The sequence below is a fragment of the Myotis daubentonii genome, chromosome 3 (genome assembly GCF_963259705.1).
Source record: "Myotis daubentonii chromosome 3, mMyoDau2.1, whole genome shotgun sequence".
Lineage (NCBI taxonomy): Eukaryota > Metazoa > Chordata > Mammalia > Chiroptera > Vespertilionidae > Myotis > Myotis daubentonii.
In genome coordinates this window covers 110,584,827-110,604,330 of record NC_081842.1, presented here as the reverse complement: position 1 = coordinate 110,604,330, position 19,504 = coordinate 110,584,827, and positions in this window count along the sequence as shown.

Genomic DNA, 19,504 nt, shown 5'->3' with positions numbered 1-19,504 from the left:
GGGTCTCAGGGAGTCGCCAGGGTGGAGCAAATAGCAATGGTGGTGTCTCCACGGCTCCTCGCCTCTCCGGGACACTGGGGCTTTGCGTCCCCCAGTGCCGGTGAGCAGCTGTGCGACAGAGCCTTCTTTGCTTTCTGATGGTTGCTCAGCTGTGCCGCCTCTCCCTGTAGGGTCTGGTGCCTCATGATCCCGCCTGAACCAGCTCAGTGGATTCAAGAATTTGTAAAAGCGCAGTCGTTTCCTCTTGTGCCTCTGGCACAGCCTGGATGGGAATGTAAATTGAGTAGGGCGGGGTCTCAGGGAGTCGCCAGGGCAGGGCAAATAGCAATGGTGACTTCACGTCCCCCAGTGCTGGTGAGCAGCTGCGTGCCAGAGCCTCCCTCACATTCTGACCACTGCAAGGCCATGCTGCCTCTTCCCGTGGGGCCTGGGGCCTCAGAGACCCTCCCCGAGCAAGCCCAGAGGATTAGAGAGTTTGTAAAAGCACAGGCGTTTCCTCTTGTGCCTCTGGCACAGCTTGGATGGGGATGTAAATTGAGTAGGGCAGTGTTTCAGGGAGTCACCATGGTGGAGCAAATAGCAATGGTGGCATCTTCGCGGCTCCTCGCCTCTTCAGGACACCGGGACTTCGCGTCCCCCAGTGCCAGCGAGCAGCTGCGTGCCAGAGCCTCCCTCGCTTTCCGACTGCTGCAAGGCTGTGCTGCCTCTCCCCGTGGGGTCTAGGGCCTCAAAGACCCACCCCAAGCAATCCGATTGAAAAAAAAAAGCGCATCCAGTTGCAGCCCGCCTGGCGTGTGACTGTGTACCTCTGTTTTTGGCACCTCTGTAGCTCCTACTCAGTCTCACTGCACTTCCTTCTCTCCTTCCAGTTGTAGAACTTCCACTGGGCCAACTTCCCCATGGTTCTGAATGGTGGTTGTTTGTCTTATAGTTGGTAGTTTCAATGATGTTATGGGAGGCAGCCTGCACAGGTCTACTCCCTACACCACCATCTTCGATCTCCAAAGCATATATTGATAACAAGATAACAAAACACATTAAAAGTTGAGAACCAGGAGAACCAAGATGGCACGTAGGTAAATGCTTCTACTCACCATCTCCCACAATCACATCAAAATTACAACTGAAATACAGAACAACCAACATCCATAACTGCCTAAAAGCTGGCTGAATGGAAGTCCTACTAGAGAAGCAAAGAAGGAAGCACATTGAGACTGGAAGGGGGGGGGGGTGAGTGGAGGTGCAGAATGGGTTGGACTGACACCAGAGCACCACCTTTTTTAATTGGGAGGGAGATCATCTCTGCAGAAGCCCCACTTGAGGATCAATGGCTCCCAGCCCCACACCAGACCCCCAGCACAGGATCCCAGAAATGGGAAAAGAAGTCCTTATAACTATGGGCTCTAAAAGCCAGTGGGGAGTGGGGATCAGTAACACAGAGGCTACTGGAGACTCAGCAGTTCCTATTAAAGGGCTGGCACATGAACTGAACTTACAAGGTCCCACTTCCTCTGAGCTCCAGCAGCAAGGCTAGGCTCTGGGGGACATAGACATATAAGAGGAGTAACTAGATTATTTGGCATCAGACAGGAACTCAGGGACAGCTTCCTTCTACACAGATGTGCTCACAGGGGTCATTTTTCTTATGCAAGGACTTCCTCTGTCACATGGCTAACTGGCAGTGATTTCTGTTTGCTCCACCCTGGTGATTCCCTGGAACACTGCCCCATCCAATTTTCAGCCCCACCCAACCTATTTGCAGTAGCTTCTGCATATGAATGACCTGTCCTTGCACAGGTTTCAGACTTTGCTAAAATCTCTCAAACAAGCTGCAACTGTATCAGGGAGGCCCAATTGTGGGAAACTGTTTATTGCCTTCACTATTTCATAAGCATAGACAGAGAACCCCCCGAAACCCCCCAAAGGCTGGGTACCTTTGAAGCCCTAGCAAAGCTCAGAGCTAGGCGCCACCTCTGTTTGTCCAGACAGTGGTAGCTGAAACTACTCCCCCATTTATTATTATGTAAATCCTTGCTGATGGGCTAGTCTGCTTGTTACTAGGGGGTCACCTGCCTAAGGGCTATGCTATGGGTGCATCCCAGATCAATAAAAGCTTGGTGAAGCCTGAGCACGGGGGAAGTCCTTTGGGACTTGCCGCCTGGTCCCCCAATATTGCAAAATTATCTCGTGTCTTTTTCTCTCATTTGCTGTGTGGCTCCTCTTTCAGATACCGAACCCTACTCCATGCAGAACGTGGAGGGAGTCTCACTCGACATCTGGTGCCCGACGGGTAATCTGGAAGTGCAGGCCTCGCTGGAGCGAGAAAAGGAAGTTTTCACCAAAAAGGTGTGGAAAACTCACCGAAAAAAGGTGAGGGGAAGTCTACCGCACGCAATGCCCAGGATCAACTACAGAAGCCCGGGTCTGTAAGTAACTGGGAATGTTTTCTTAACCAGGCTAACAAACGGGGCAGGATTTGGCTTTAAAAAAGTAGATTCAGCTTTAAAAAGGTATATTTGGCTTTTAAAAACTAAGAAACTTTATTATAGGCTTTTGATTTGCATGTTTAAAGTATTAAAATTTTAGAAGGTAATCTTTTACAGTTTTTGCATGTTATTATAGAACATAACCCTTGGTTTCTTGAAAAAGGTACATTAGATCTTAAAAATTTGCCAAAAAGTTAATCAGAACTTGCCAAAAATTGTTTCCCCTTGTGGAAAATGGTATTTCATTTGCTAGAGGCTTTAGGAGAGGTGAAGGAGGATAAATCTCCTCCCCTTGCACCTTCCGCTCCTTAAGAGGAGCAAAAAGAAAAGAAAAAAATGGGAGGAATGGCCTTCATGGCTCCCTCCACCTCCATGTCCTAATCCAGAAATTTTGAGTTTGCTGTTAATAGAATCACCTGTGCAAAAAGGCCAAATTATAAAGAAATTGAAATATTAAAAGGTACTTTTTAAATCAGGCTGAAAAAATAGTGCCATGGTCATCTTAATGTGTTTTCTTATCTTAATTTGTATTTGGAATCTAAAATCTGTAATAAGAAATGAAATCCCTCTACCGAATCCACCTCTGGTGTGGAGAGATTCAAAGGTGGCAGGTAAAGGCAGAGCTATAAGCTCTCCCACAATGAGATTACTTAATGTTTTATTTAAAAATTACCGGAGAACATCTTATGACAACCAAACTTTGGCTAAGATAACCTTGGGTGCTTTCTAAAGTGAAAGCGAAATAGGAAAAAATTTAAAATGTCTTGTATTAAGCATGACTTTGGGAAAAATACGCCATCTGAGTCATTTGCTGAAACTTCCCCCAAAGCAGGATGTGGGGAAAGGGAAGAAGGAGCACGTGGCGATCCAGTGTGGACGCCCCCTCCCCAAGTATTCTAAAATTAAAGTCCTTCTTGTAATTGAAAAGCTTTTACAAATTTATAAATGCATCCAGGTTTTCTGTGCACATGTAAAGGGAAAAGGCCAGCTTACAAACCAGTGGGCATAGTTTTGAGCTGAACTTGACCTTTTGCTGTGTACAGAATAAAAACCCGAGACTGTTTTTGGCCTTAAAAATGGTGAAGATGAACCTGAGAAAGAAATGCAGACAGGTTTCCCAGGGCGATTTAAAGTAGCTCTTTTGAAATTTCCCGCCCTGAGGCAAGTACCACCAGGAAGTTGATAGTCAAGTTTACATGTGAATAGCTATGGTTTTTCTTCTTGACTTCTCCAGCAGGAAAATTGTGGCCATTTTGAAATTTAGCAGCTATGCCAGGCTTATTGGCTGGAAACTTAAAACTTTTAAGTTCAAATCATCTAAAAGTATTAAGATTTATAATACTGAAATGTTGATCTGAGTATGCCTAGTATGAAGTCTACAAGATAGAAGTTAATCTATTAATTGAAAATGCCTTATATTTTATTTGAAATGTATCCTTAAATGCAAAAGTATTGATTTGAAAAATGCTAAGTATTTAATTTGCTACCTAAGATTTAAAGCTCTGAAAGTTTAAGGTGCAAATTGAATTGGGAGAAATTAATTAAATATCTAATGTATAACTTGTTTTTGAAAAAATAAAATGTGTTTTCTCTTAAATGATTAGGAATTCAAAATATATTACTTCTTGGTCTGATTTTAAAAAAGAGGATTAATTTTTAAGATCTCAACTGAAATTTTTAATACAAAAACCAGTTTAAATTTGATTAATATTCTTTAAGATAATTATAAAGGGTATAAACAGCTAATGAGATTTCTGTTTGTCTACAATATAATGTTGGCCATCTATCTTTTAGGGATTTTGGTTTGCTCTTCCCTTGTTTATTGTGAGAATAAGGAAATCATCTTTTCTGTCAGAGAATAGTTTAGACAGCCACAATGTTGAGCCGTGTGATTTGGCAGCTGCCATGTTGGCCGCATGGCATGCCGCACCCCTGGGGACCGCCATCTTGGAACAACAAAGGCCCCTTCCTCTGACTTAGCCAATCACAAAAGGAGTGTCTGCTTACTAAGGGAGGATAGAATTTCAGGGGTGGAGTTTTAAGGCGGAGTTTTACTGCGGAAATGTGGATGGGGCAGAAAGTGTGCTTGCCTCTCAGATTTATTTAATACTATTTTTAAGAAGATATTTTTAATACTTAATAAATTAGCAATCACGGTCTTAATACAATTTCAGTGGTATGATAGATCAATGTTTTGAGCAGTTGGCTTTATAAGGGCTGACAATAGAGCTTTTATTTCTTAAAAGGCTTGTAGATAGAGACATTTTTAAAAGATATCTTAAATTCTCAGTAGAACCACAGTTATGCATATATCATAAACAAATTAAGAGTAATTGATTCCATGGTCAAGACTAGATCCTATTATGTTGAGAACTGTTTAAAAATTGTTGAAAATGTTTTAATTAGATATGTATTTGGAAGTTTTTCCCAAGTGCAATATTTTAAAATATGATTGGTTGCATAAGGCATTTCTGCCAAATAAAAGAAAAATTTGATTTTATTAGTAGCGATGTCTGTATTTAAACTAACAAAAGCACCATGCCACTGCATTTTAAATTAGGCTGGAGGTGAAGCAGCGTTTGCACCTCGTGTATCAGACATAAAACGTTACTAAATTTACTAATCTTTGTAAGCAATTGAATCCTAGTAAAGTAAAATTCTTCTAAAAAGTTACTGAAGGCTTCCCATGATCCCTCTGTATATGCAAATAAGCCAAAAGGGAATGCTGTTTAAAAACATTATTTTAAATTTAATAAAAAGGAGAAATTTTAATATTTTGAAATATCTTCCACTAATATTTACACGATAATCTAATGATTTGCTGTTAAAATACCAAATCTGAAAATAAGTACAGTCACCATAAATGTTTAATGACTTTGACTTGGAATACATGGCCTTGCGGCACTATCAATCAACATCCAAGAAGTAACCCTATAAGTTACTTGGTGTAAAAAAGAAAGATTTTTCTTTTTTAAGTTAAAGTTCTCCAAGTGTAATCTAGCAGGAGGAAGACAAACCAGACAACCAACAGCCCAGAGACCACCTGGAGCATGGTAAAGTGAAGTATGGTAACAATCCTTTCAGGTAAAAACTATAGTTTCATACTGGTCTTAGAAGGCACATTTTTCCTTTACCTGGGAAGGACAGCACAGCTATCCCAAAGTCAGAAGGCTCCAGTTAGCATGTCAACTCAGTGTTCTGGAGACCCAAAACTGCCTAAGTGCCTAAGTTTAACCCAGGTCACTCAAGGGTTCTAGACCCAAAACTGTAATTTAGATAACATGCCTAAGTTTAATCTAGGTCACCAAGGACTCTAGATAATGTGTTCATCCAGAACTGTAATTTGGATAGCATGCTGTCTCTGCTTCTGTAAATTGCTTTTTTTAAAAACTAGGTTCCTCATTCCAAACCTTGAGACAGCCAGTTTAAAATTAAGTTGTCATGACCTAGAGCAAAGAATATTCTTACATGGTATTATTCTACAAGTTTCATTAATAATTTTTGATGCTTTACAACAGTATATTGTGCATTTATCCCAAACAAATTTACAAATGAATTTGAATGTTTTACATGAAGGGATTTATTCCTTTCCACTGTGTGGAGGGCCTCCTGGGGAAGGCACTTAAGCATTCTGTATTGACCTCTCTTGACTTTTTTTTTTGCCAAGAGAAATCCAATTGCCTACAGCTGTTACCTGAGCTCTCTGTTCAAGCTGGGATCATGAAAAGCTGGTACCATGGATCTGTCTCTTGCCCAATGGCATAAGCTGGGCCCTCTCTGGAGAAGAAAACTGGGTTCCCTATGATCAATGCCGGAGCCCCGCCAGCAGGTGAGGGGATCCAAAGGCAGTTGCTGGGCATGGAGGCCAGAGGGACATAGGCTACCAAGGAGACAGAACTGAACCTCACATCACCCTACTTGGCCCGGAGATGGTTGGTAGTCAACAACGGGTAAGACCCCACAGGGTGGGGTGACCTAAGACAGGCACAGCCGGGGGCTAGTGGGAGAAAACTTGGGGTGCAACAAAGGTGGGGCACAGATTCCCCCCCAATGGTGCACGGGCTTGAACACTCGCCCCTTCTGAGGATGGTCTCCTGTCCCCATGGCTGCTTCTTGCTTCCCATGCCCAGCCCAGATCAGGAACCAAATAACAGAAGAGATTTGGTCCAGCTGAAATCAGAATCCAGATAAACAGAGGCTTGGCTAACAGACCCTATGTCTAAATCTAGCCTAACAACAGGAATGCTCAGAGCCTTCACAAGGATGTAAAGTGATCTTTTTCATTAATATTTACAGTGTAAATTAAGATTATTGTTAAAATATTAAATTTGACAGCAAAATAGTTTTCAAATTAATTAAATTCAAGTTTTCAAATTAATTAAATTTGGCTAATTTGAAATAAGTAATTATTCAAAAAGTATTAACAAAAATTTTCATTTCATGGTAAACATGCTATGAACCTAAAGCATGTTCAGGTTCATTTTTTTTTTGCGTGCAAAAATTATTATTTAAAGCTATCTAGACTGCATTATAAAATGTCCAATAAGTCTCCTAATTAAATAAAAAAAATGGGGGGGGATAGTGGAAAAATATAGTGGAAGAATACCATGTAAGGAAATAGATCCTGTAACTAAATTACATTTAGAGAAAAAGAAAATTTTTTCATTTATAATGCTAATAGTGAGACACCCAGAAAAAACACACATTATGCCAGGGTAAGCCAGGGAAAGATCATGTTAAATAAAAGACCCCAAGTAAGGTTTTTTTTTTCCTTTAACCTTTGGTCGAGAATATGTTTTTATACTTTCAGAGAACAGCTACAAGACCATGTGGATTCCTGTAACAATGGATCACAGAAAGCCAGCCACAAAGACAGAAGAGACAGTTCAGAGATGGAGATGGTGGAAGACGCCTTGCCATGCTAGCAGTCAGCAGCTGTGCAGCACTGCAGGGTGCCCAGGACCAGACCAGAAAGGACCGGACCTGCATTTTCCACCATCCAGAACCAACATTTCATTGCTGGCATGTACACATGAACTTTTGGACATTGAAACATGGACTCAGAACTTTTGGACATTGAAATTGGGACTTGATTATTTTTTAAAGAAAAAATAAGGGGGAGATGTGGGAAACTATTTATTGCCTTCACTATCTGATAAGCATAGACAGAGAACCCCCCCAAACCCCCCGAAGACTGGGTACCTTTGAAGCCCTAGCAAAGCTCGGACCTAGGCGCCACCTCTGTTTGTCCAGACAGTTGTAGCTGAAACTACTCCCCCATTTATTATTATGTAAATCCTTGCTGATGGGCTAGTCTGCTTGTTACTAGGGGGTCACCTGCCTAAGGGCTATGCTATGGGTGCATCCCAGATCAATAAAAGCTTGGTGAAGCCTGAGCACGGGGGAAGTCCTTTGGGACTTGCCGCCTGGTCCCCCAATATTGCAAAATTATCTCGTGTCTTTTTCTCTCATTTGCTGTGTGGCTCCTCTTTCAGATACCGAACCCTACTCCACGCAGAACGTGGAGGGAGTCTCACTCGACACCCAATCCTATCAACCACGGGCCCACTATCTGGCACTGGCACAACCCTGCCTTGCTTCACAACTGGGTCTCGCCTGGGCACTGCCAAACCCAAGACAAAGAGGAGGAATTTGCAGATATCTCTGTAGCTCCTGTTGGGTGGCCTTAGACAGTGGCTAACTTTGCACCTCCCTTGAGACCCAAGAACAAGTGCACCCAGTGGTCAGTGTCAGACCATAGCAGATTGCAACTCTACCCATCCATAAGTGCCACACTTCAGTGAGCACCAAAGCCAACTGAAGCAAGTCCTGCTCCATAGGGGTGTCTCCTACACAGCAGCTCTCCCACTGTAGTCTCAGCTGGATTTCACAGCCAATTGGCCTGGAGGTCAATTCCTCCCAGTGACACAAATAGGAATCAAGTCTCAACTACAACAAGACTGTGCACCCAGCCCACAAGTGGTGCTCCTAGAATATCCAGCTCAGGGGACTGGGGAGGCTAAGCCATGGAGCCCTATAGGACGCCTAGTACACAAGGCCATTCTACCAACTCAAGCAGATATAGCAGATCTACCTGAAGAAAAAAAAAGAAAAAAAACACAGGGGAGCAGCCAAAATGTGGAGACAAAGAAACATGTCACAACTGAAAGAAATGGCAGAAAGCAAACTACTGGATATAGAGTTCAAAACCACAGTTATAAGGATACTCAAGAATCTTCTAGAAACCTCCAAGAGACTTAGTGAGACTTTCAAGTATCTTAGTCAGAAAGGAAAAAAGAATTGGAAAAGGACCAGTCAGAAATTAAGCATACACTGACTGAAATAAAGAATATAAAGGATTCAACAGTAGAGTAGAGGATTTTGAGAATCAAATCAATGATTTTAAATATGAGGAAGCAAAATAATCCAACCAGACGAGCAAAAAGAAATAAGAATCCAAAAATATGAAGATAGTGTAAGGAGCCTCCAGGTCAACTTCAAGCATACCAACACTTGTATTACAGAAGTGCCAGAGGAGAAAGAGCAAGATATTGAAAACATATTTGTAGAAATAATGACATTTCTCCTACCTGTTGTAAGAAATAGTCTTACAAGTCCAGGAAGCACAGAGAACCCCAAACAAGAGGCACCCAAAGAGGACACACCAAAACACGTCATAATTAAAATACCAAAGGCTACAGATACAGAGAGAATCTTAAAAGCAGCAACAGAAAAGCAGTTAGTTACCTACAAGACAGCACCCATATGACTGTCAGCTGATTTCTCAAGAGAAACCATGCAGGCCAGAAGGGAGAGGCAAGAAATATTCAAAGTGATGAAAAGCAGTACCTACAACCAAGATTACTCCACCCAGCAAAGCTATCATTTAGAATTAAAGGTCAGATAAAGAGATTTACAGACAATAAAAAGCTAAAGGAGTTCATCACCACCAAACCAGTATTGCATGAAATGTTAAAAGGCCTTATTTAAGAAGAGGAAGGAAAATAAGGAAAAGATAAAAAATATCAGTAATAAAAAAGACAATAAATATATATCTATCAACAATTGAATTTAAAAATCAAAATAAATGAATAAGAAATCCAATGAACAGAATAAACTGGTGAATAAAATAGAAACAGAGGCATGAAAATGGAACAAGCTGACAATTCTCAGCAAGAAAAGATTAAACAAATATCTTATATGCATATATGCATTACATATGGACACAGACAATAGGGTGGTGAAGGCCTAGGGCTGGGAGGGAACCTGATGGAGGGGGACAATCAGGGGAAAAAGAGGGACATCTGTAATATTCTCAAAAATAAAGATTTTTTCTTTAAGTTGAGAACCAAAAATGTGTTAACAGTCATTCTTCAAGTATTTTGTGTATATCTGCCTTAAAACTTAATATTGATAACTTAAGAATAATAGTAATGTTATTTAAATACATTTCTTTGTTTTATGTTTTACTTGACTTCTGAAATATATATGTCCTGTGATTTTTCTACTCCAGATGCATAAAAAGCATATATATTTTAGATATAGAAGCAAGGGTTTGCTAATTCCCATCAAAATATTTTGTTGGATTTTTGAATGATTTTATATATTGCAAAACCCATTTTAATTTTTACTTCAACATAGTGAAAATACATTCAAAAGGTCATCCTATATAATAAAAGCCTAATATGCAAATGTGCCCTCAGCTGGGAGTTTGACCACTCACTATGACGTGTGCTGACCACCAAGGGGTAGTATGGAACATGGTGGGCATCAGGAATGCAGCGCTAGCAGTGGGCTGCAGTGCAGGTACTGCTGACCCAATGGGACCCTGACGAGAGTGTCAGTGCAGTGGGATTGTGGAGCAGGTAAGTGGGCAGCGCCAGGCCTAGGCAGGTGCAAGCAGGGGCCCGATCACCCGCCAATCACCCTGAAGATGGCAACCAGCAGTGGTGGCAGGGGGTGGGGCTGCCGCCCAGCTCCCATGCACTGAGGGAGCTGGGTCGGGGGAGGAGCTGGCACTGACCAATCGCCCTGCAGATGGTAACCTGTGGCCAGCAGGCCCTGATCACCCAATCGGACCTAGGCCCTGGGCTGGGATGGGGAACTAGGAGTGGGTGACAGCAAGCAACCTTCCATGGTGCCTGGACGGGGGACTGCAACCTCTAGCCAGCTACCTGGGGGCGGGAGTGACGGTGATGGAGGTGTGGTGAGAATGCGGGGTGTCCGCCAAGTTCACTCCTTCTGTTACCCTTCCCTGGGATTCCAAGGCTCCCGCGCCGGGGAAGCCCCCATGCTTAGGTGCCAGGCACCCACAAGGAGCCCACTCCACACCCACGTGGCCTCTTATGAGCCAGCAAGGCCACAGCCGCTGGGACCACAGAGGCCGGTTGGACTCCCTATGGGTTCATGCAGAAGCCAGTCTGTGAGGCTGGCTAGGAGAGAGCGTGCTGCCTGTCTGGCTTCCATGCAGCACTGTTAGGCGGCCCAGAGGCTGATGCTGCACCCCAACCCACGGCATCCAGCCACGCTCATCACATCACTGTGTGGGGACTCTGACACCATAACTCAGGCAGAGGAGGATCAATGGCGGCCCAGAAGCCCAGGTGCTGCCCAGGGCCCGGAGCTCAGCTGGGATCTGCCCTTACATGCCAGATGCTCACGCTTTAATCACAGGCCAGGCCTAGGACTGCACCCGTGCATGAATTTTATGCACTGAGCTTCTAGCAGTAACATAATCTTAGATTCAAATGACGAGGTTTCATCACTAGGCATTCTACTTTTCTCTTCTTTGACCTATTTAGAATACATAGAGGGTCAACTCTTAGAAAGTTCCAAGAGCTTGAAGAGGGTTTTATTTTGTTTTTAAATAATTTTATTAAATAGATGGGTCTTCGTATGTATTATTTTTAATCCTCACTGGAGGATTTTTTTTCCATTGATTTTCAGAAAGAGTGGAAAGGATGGGGGGAAGGGAAAGCAAGAGAGAGACATATAGATTGGTCGGCCCTCCAGAATAGATACCATGACCCTTCGGTGCACAGACCATACTCTAACCACTGAGCAATGGCATCCAGGGCTTGAGGAGGTTTTATTTTTTAAAAAAATCCACAATTTTTTAAATGGTCAATATTAGGTATATCATTTTCAATAATAAAGCACTTTGCTTTCTCCTTGGTATTATACCTTTACTAGAGGCCTGGTGCACAACATTCACGGACTGGGGGGGGGCAGGTACCCCTCAGCCCGGCCTGCACCCTTTCGCAGTCTGGGACCCCATGGGGGATGTCCAACTGACAGCTTAGGCTTGTGGGAGTGGGCATAAGCCGGCAGTTGGACATCCTTAGTGCTGCTGCAGAGGCAGGAAACGCTCCCGCCACCGCCACTGTGCTTGCCAGCCATGAGTCCGGCTTCTGGCTGAGCGGTGCTCCCTTTGTGGGAGCGCACTGACCACCAGGGGACAGCTCCTATGTTGATCGTCTGCCCCCTGGTGGTCAGTGAGCATCATAGCGACCAGTCATTCTGCCATTCTTCGATTTGCTTATTACCCTTTTATTATATAGGATATATCTGTAAGCTCATAATGTTAAAAACATACAAATATTAAAATCTAGTACAAATATTAAAATCTAATAAATCTCTGGTTAAAAGTTTTCTCGATTAATACAAGTAATCAGTGACTTGTTTTATTTTTTTTAATTTTTTTAATTAAATATTTATTGTTCAGATTATTACATTTGTTCCTCTTTTTTTCCCCCCATAACTCCCCTCCTCCCAGTTCCTGCCCCACCGTCTTCCCTCATTCCCCACCCACTGTCCTCATCCATAGGTGCATGATTTTTGTCCAGTCTCTTCCTGCACCTCCCACACCCCTTTCCCCCCCAAGAATAGTCAGTCCATTCCCTTTCTATGTCCCTGATTCTATTATGATCACCAGACTATTTATTCACTTGATTCTTAGATTCACTTGTTGATAGATGCATGTTTGTTGTTCATAATTTGTATCTATACCTTTTTCTTCTTCTTCCTCTTCTTAAAGGATGCCTTTCAGCATTTCATATAATACTGGTTTGGTGGTGATGAACTGCTTTAGCTTTTCCTTATCTGTGAAGCTCTTTATCTGACCTTCAGTTCTGAATTATAGCTTTGCTGGATAAAGTAATCTTGGTTGTAGGTTCTTGGTATTCATCACTTTGAATATTTCTTGCCATTCCCTTCTGGCCTGCAAAGTTTCTGTTGAGAAATCAGCTGACAGTCGTATGGGTATTCCCTTGTAGGTAACTGAGTTTCTTTCTCTTGCTGCTTTTAAGATTCTCTCTTTGTCTTTTGCTCTTGGCATTTTAATTATGATGTGTCTTGGTGTGGTCCTCTTTGGATTCCTTTTGTTTGGGGTTCTCTGCACTTCCTGGACCTGTAAGTCTATTTCTTTCACCAGGTGGGGGAAGTTTTCTGTCATTATTTCTTCAAATAGGTTTTCAATATCTTGCTCTCTCTCATCTTCTGGCACCCCTATAATTCTGATGTTGGTACGCTTGAAGCTGTCCCAGAGGCTCCTTACACTATCTTTGTATTTTCGGATTCTTTTTTCATTTTGCTTTTCCGGTTGGGTGTTTTTTGCTTCTTCGCATTTCAAATCTTTGCCTTGACTCTTGCGCTCCTCTGGTCTGCTGTTGGGAGTCTGTATAGTATTCGTTATTTCAGTCCGTGTATGCTTAATTTCTAGTTGGTTCTTTATCATAACATCAAGGGTCTCATTAGATTTCTTGAGGATCTCACTACATTTATCGGCGGCTTCTAGACAGTTCTTAAGGGACCTTAAAAGTGTGGTTCTGAACTCAATATCCTCCATTGACAGTTTTGTCCTGTTTCTTTGTCTCCACATTTTTTATGCTTTCTTGGTGCACCCCCTAGTGGTCTTTGTGCGCAGTCTTGTTGTAGTTAAGCCTTGATTGTTGTTGGCAATACTGGGGGTGATTTGACCTCCAGGCTAACTGGCTATCGACTTGTTTTAAATAATATCACAAAAGAATTATTTTTTTTTTTAGTTCAGTAACAATATCTTTATTGCTTCCTTCCTAAAACATTAAAAAAAAATTCAAAACCTAAAATTATCCTGTAATTTTATAAAATTATCAATGTGGAAGCCCCTGAGCCTCTTTCTAATAATATGTAGTGGTCATTTGCCTTAAAAGACTCAGTTTCTGTGTTTTGAATAAAAATGTGCTCCTGGCTTTTAAAAGGAAAATCTATCTGAAACTCACTCTACATTCTTTATTCTTAGTCCAACTTTCAACAGAGATCGAATGACAAATTGAATCACTATTTCACCCTCTTTTACTCTCTCTTCATTATCATATTTAATCTCTTAAATTGGTTTCAATATTTTTAAGTTAAATTTAGAAATTTTCAATATATGATCATTCAAATATGACCAACCTAACTGGTATAAGCTAATTTGAGATAAAAGAAGTGCTATTCAAAATTTTAAAAAGTGATAAGTACATATTCTTTCAGCGTATCCTCATAAGCTTATGTCACTAGGAATGGATGATTTTCATTTAAAATAGACTGCTGTTTATATAATTACATTTTCAATATACATGAATGATTTGTTTTTCTAAACTTATTTGTGCTATTACTTATTTACAGTAAAAGGTAATTCTTATGATTTCAGATTTTTTTTAAAGTTCAGATTCCATGGTATTACATTAACTAGTTTAGAACACTGTGTAATACTTGTATTTACTTATAACATATATTCTCAGGAACTTAGGTTACAGAAATATAACTAATATTAATTATTACAGTGCTTACCATGCTTAATTAAATAAATCTCTATTTGTAAAATAAGGAAAAATATGTGTGACTGCAAATTTCAGTCTTAAGAGAAAATGAATGTATTTTATACTAGTTCAAAGATACAAGGAAAACCCTAACTGGTTTGGCTCAGTGGATAGAGCATCAGCCTGCGGACTCAAGGGTCCCAGGTTTGATTCCAGTCAAGGGCATGTACCTTGGTTGCGGGCACATCCCCAATAGGGAGTGTGCAGGAGGCAGCTGATCAATGTTTCTCTCTCATCGATGTTTCTAACTCTCTATCCCTCTCTCTTCTTCTCTGTAAAAAATCAATAAAATATACAAAGATACAAGGAAAAAATGTATCTTGTGTATTATCTAATAGGCACTCCAGAACTAAAGACCACAGGAGGTAATGCTAACAAAATTAATATGCAAAGAAACTCAACACTAAGGACCTATAATTTTTCTTGCAAATGGTTGTTCTTTAAGGATGAAACAACACAAGACAATATCAATTTCTTTCTTTTTTTTCCAAATAGATAAAGCTCTTTTAAAAAATTTACACATGACAGCAGGTGGGAAGAATCTAGACAAGTGGATATTCAAAGTAGGGGGGATCCAAATTTGATTTGCCTACCATTTCACAAACTAATTTGAATTCATTGATATGTCTTTAAAAAAACAACTTGGGAAGATATATAGGCTATCTGTCAGATTTGAAGTAAACACTTAGTAAACTTGGTGAGCTATTATATATTTATAAACATGAAAAGGTTTACAAAAATAATGTCAGTGGAATTTAACTTATAAAAATATTTATGAGCATATTATTTGTAATTATTTTTGGTGGAATTTAACTTATTAAAATATTTATGCCCTATCCGGTTAGGGTCAGTGGATAGAGCATCAGCCTGTGGACTGAAGAGTCCCGGGTTTGATTCTGGTCAAGGGCACATGCCAGGGTTGCAGGCCCAATCCCCAGAAGGGAGCATGAAGGAGGCAGCCGATCAAGGATTCTCTCTCATCATTGATGTTTCCATCTCTTTCTCCCTCTCTCTTCCTCTCTGAAATCAATAAAAATTTATTTAAAAATATTTATGAGCATATTATCTGTAATTAATATAATATTAATTTGCTATTGATGACAAATAATCTAGGTAAATTAGTAAATAAACAATCTTCCCATTCATTTTAAGTATTCACTCTCCCCAGATATAAAAGGTCAAGCAGAAAATGATACATTAACATTTTAAACAATGCAATTTTCCTCAGTCTTTAAATGAAGTAAATTAGAAACAATTTGCTTCTAGTTATGGAAATAGTTCATCTTTAAATGCTGTTTTCATATTTTTTTCTTAAGCAGTCAACAATATGTAGGCATTGTCTGTCATGTAGTAAAGAACTCACTGTTATTCAAATATTTAAATGTATTCCTGTACCTGAGGAATAGTTTGGTGCTGTTCTATTTCTTTCCATTTAAAATATGTTAGTGTCAAACAAGCTTTAAAACTAACAAATCAGTCCAGTATAGTTTGAAATTTAAAAATCTGAGCTTTCAAGAGAGAGAAAAAATACAGTATGTCATCGAATATTTCATTTCTACTTTCTCTCAAAATTTGATTTTCTGATGTGTCCAAAAACTGATCTGTTGTAACAAGATAAAATAAATCATATGCTAACAACACTAAGGGTAGGGAACAAAATCTTATGCCTTTTGATTGTGAATTCTTGTGTGAATAAATAGTCAAATTTAATTGTCTGATGATCTACATATTAAAGACCATTTAATAGAGCAGATTTAAAGATATGTTGTTTTAAAAATTGGCTTTAAAATAATTGATACCACTGCTATTGAAACATAATATTTTTCTAGATGTAACAGAAATATATTTTAATTTTGGTACTCTTACTGATGAATTCATAATAAAAATATTAATATACTAGAATAATGTAGTGTAATGTCATGATTTGCAATAGTATACTAGAAAAGTCTAAATGACTCATACCTCAGGGAAGAATTGGTGCTATCAATTTAAAGTGTTTAATATACATTTATTTAAATATGAAGTTGCACTTTGCCCAAGGAATTAATATTTAAATTGACAGACTAATAAAATTCCTAAGTATTGTAGTCATTTCCCCCATTTACTTATTAGTCATATTTTAAAATCATTCATTTAGAGACACTAGAAAAGGCATGTAAACTAATTGTTTAGGGATACAATAATTATTTAGAGAATTAAATGTTAAATCTATGGCTATCTTCTTTTTCATCATCAATATAGAGTTTTGATCTTTAGTCTTCCTACTTAGAGCAAAAAAGTTCCTGGATTAATGACTCCAAATAAATGGTTCCATAAATAGAAATAAACACAATATTTTAAATAAATAATATATATGATTAATATTACATAAAACTGTTCAAAGGTAATATCCAAATTTCAAACTAAAACTATCTTAAACTAAAAACCAATAGTGTTTTCTTATAAAATTATAAAATGTTTTAGAGAACTAATATATAAAAATAAATTATCTTGTATAGAACATTTTAAATAGTTGAAATTTCACACATTATGCTTTACTCTATTTTCATAATTTATGAACCTTGATAAATTTAATTGTAGACATCATAAAATTGAATTACTTCTCATGTAATCAAATTAGGTACATTATTTGCTGCAGTTATAAATATGGAAATCCAGTAAAGAAACTATTTTCAGCTTTTATAAGTAAACAGTTACAAATCCATTTTCTTTGTGTTTTGGGAAATAAGGAAATTTCCCTAAAGAGTAAGTAGAAATTTTAAATAATTCACTACTTTAACATGTATCATTCATATGCTTTACTTTGCCCTCACCAAAAGTTATCTATTAGTCAGCCAAAATCTACTCAAGTATCTACAATATATATGTGATACATTTCTACACTACTTGTAACCTACATTCTTCCTGAAATCTTGTGGAAATGCCAATGTGGAACATTTCAACCAGTAACAGTGCCCCTTTCCACTTTTTATCTGTTTAGAAACTCATGGCTAGAAAATACACATGCACCCACACATGAACACACATTCACACACACACACACACACACAGAGAATAATGCTAAACGCTTAGGGATTGCTGAATGGTAATACCATTGGGTAAACTCAGCCTGCAGAAGGATTGGCTTTGGCCTCAAGAGGGTTTTAAAAATTCTCAATTTGCTTGCATCTAAGCAGGAATCCCTGGTTGGTCAATTTATTACAAGCCCATCATTTCCTGTGGGCTTATGTTTGGCACAGTTCACACAGTGCCAGGTGCATGCCATTATTTGAATTTGTTACCCTTGCTTTGGCCTGGCAAAGTATTATGTTCTCACAAAAAGATTGGACTCTCTTGACTTAGAAAAGGCCCATTGTTTTCACTCCATTCTTTCTGTGGACATTTCTTAGATTTTAAAATTATCCATTACTTCTTCCTAACCCTGAAGGTTGTCACAGTATGAAGACAACTTTACTTTTATTAATCTGCAACGTAGTTACCACAATCTGTTCAAAACTACCAACCATCCTAAATAAAAGAAACCAAAAAAGGCATTTTCATGTGGAAATATAATTTATTACCGTGTAACAACAGAAAAAGTAAATTCTAAAAGATATTATATGTCAATTGTTTATCAACTAGAACATTAAATTGTTTTTTCCTTCAATAGAAAATATTAATAGCCATTTTTCATGTTGGAAGCAGTCAAATATTGTTCTCTTGATGAAGAAGCTTTTTTGTTATGAAATACCATAACATCGTCTACTATCGAAAATTTTATGCTGCACTTAACAAAATAAATTCAGGAGTGCTTCAAAGTGTCTTTTGTTTTGCTTTTTATTGGTTTTTGTTTTTATATTTTCCTATAGGGACTTGAAGAGTCACAGGGAATAATTGTAAAGCACTTTAACATGCAAAAATAAAGATGCTAAAATCACAAATCACAACTTTGCATAGGTATGCTCATAGAATTCAAATATTACTGATCTTTTCAAGTCTTTAAAAATAATTTATATTTGCATATAGCTTAAACTACTTATTTTATAATTCTGAAATATATTTTAAATTTTTCTGAGGACTATCAGACTTTTGTATGACATAAACATGTGTACACATCACACCATACTTTTATAGAGAAACTACAAAAAAGTCAGTATATTTTGTTAAAAGTACACTGATAGATTTCATTATTTTTTCCAAATTCAAAGAAGAAATTGCCATATTTAAACCATATTCATTTATAGCTGAGAATGTAGGATCCAATGCCTTTCTGGAATCATTTAGAATAAATGTGTTAAATCACAACAAAATTTGATTAAATAAATGTTATTGTTGGAACAGTGTCATTTTCTTTTGTGATAAATTCCATTGACTTGCTACTTACTTTCCAATTGATTTTATTTGCCAAATTGTATACCAAACTGTCCTATGGGCTTACTGAATATATGAGGGCTAACGAAAAATGTGCATAGTTTTAGCACCAACTTTGTAAATTGCCTTAATAATAGCTGGTATACTATAATAGTATTTTCTTTCTTTTAAAAAAAAAAAACAACGTTGATTTTTCTACTTTAATAACTACCATATAATTAATGTAAATGTCTTTTGGGTGGGGGGTATTTAGAAATCTGCTTTGTTTCTCACTATAGTAAGAAATAACTTAGGTAAAAGCACCTACTACAGTACCTGATACATAATTGGTGTTTAATAAATCTTATTTTCTTCTTTCCAGTCCAGATATAAAGCACATGCATTTTAGGGCAGAAAAAAAAAAAAAGTTCTGTTTAAAATAGCTGGCTAATCAAGTTTACTTGCCCATCACTTTTTGTTTTGTACTGACAATGTTCACCTACCATGGAAAGCACCCATTAGCATGCTTTATAACCTGGAGTTCTTTCGTATGGATCACAGTTAATTGTAAGGTGCAGTTGTAAGCCACCTGGATCAATTAGCTCAACAGCACACACCTCAGAAGCTGCCACTTGCCTCTTTGAACGTCAGATCGGCATTTCAGTCTTTTTGTAAGTTCTCATCCCAGGTTTCCCCTACTTTCAGCTTCTGTCATTCCAACATTAGAAACTATAGAAAAACAACCCTGAGACCTTCTTCAGGCAGGCCTCTGGATTCCCACAGATTACATAGCAAAACACAATTATTTGGACGGTAAAAATAAGTTGGGAGCTAATTTCCTGCAACCTT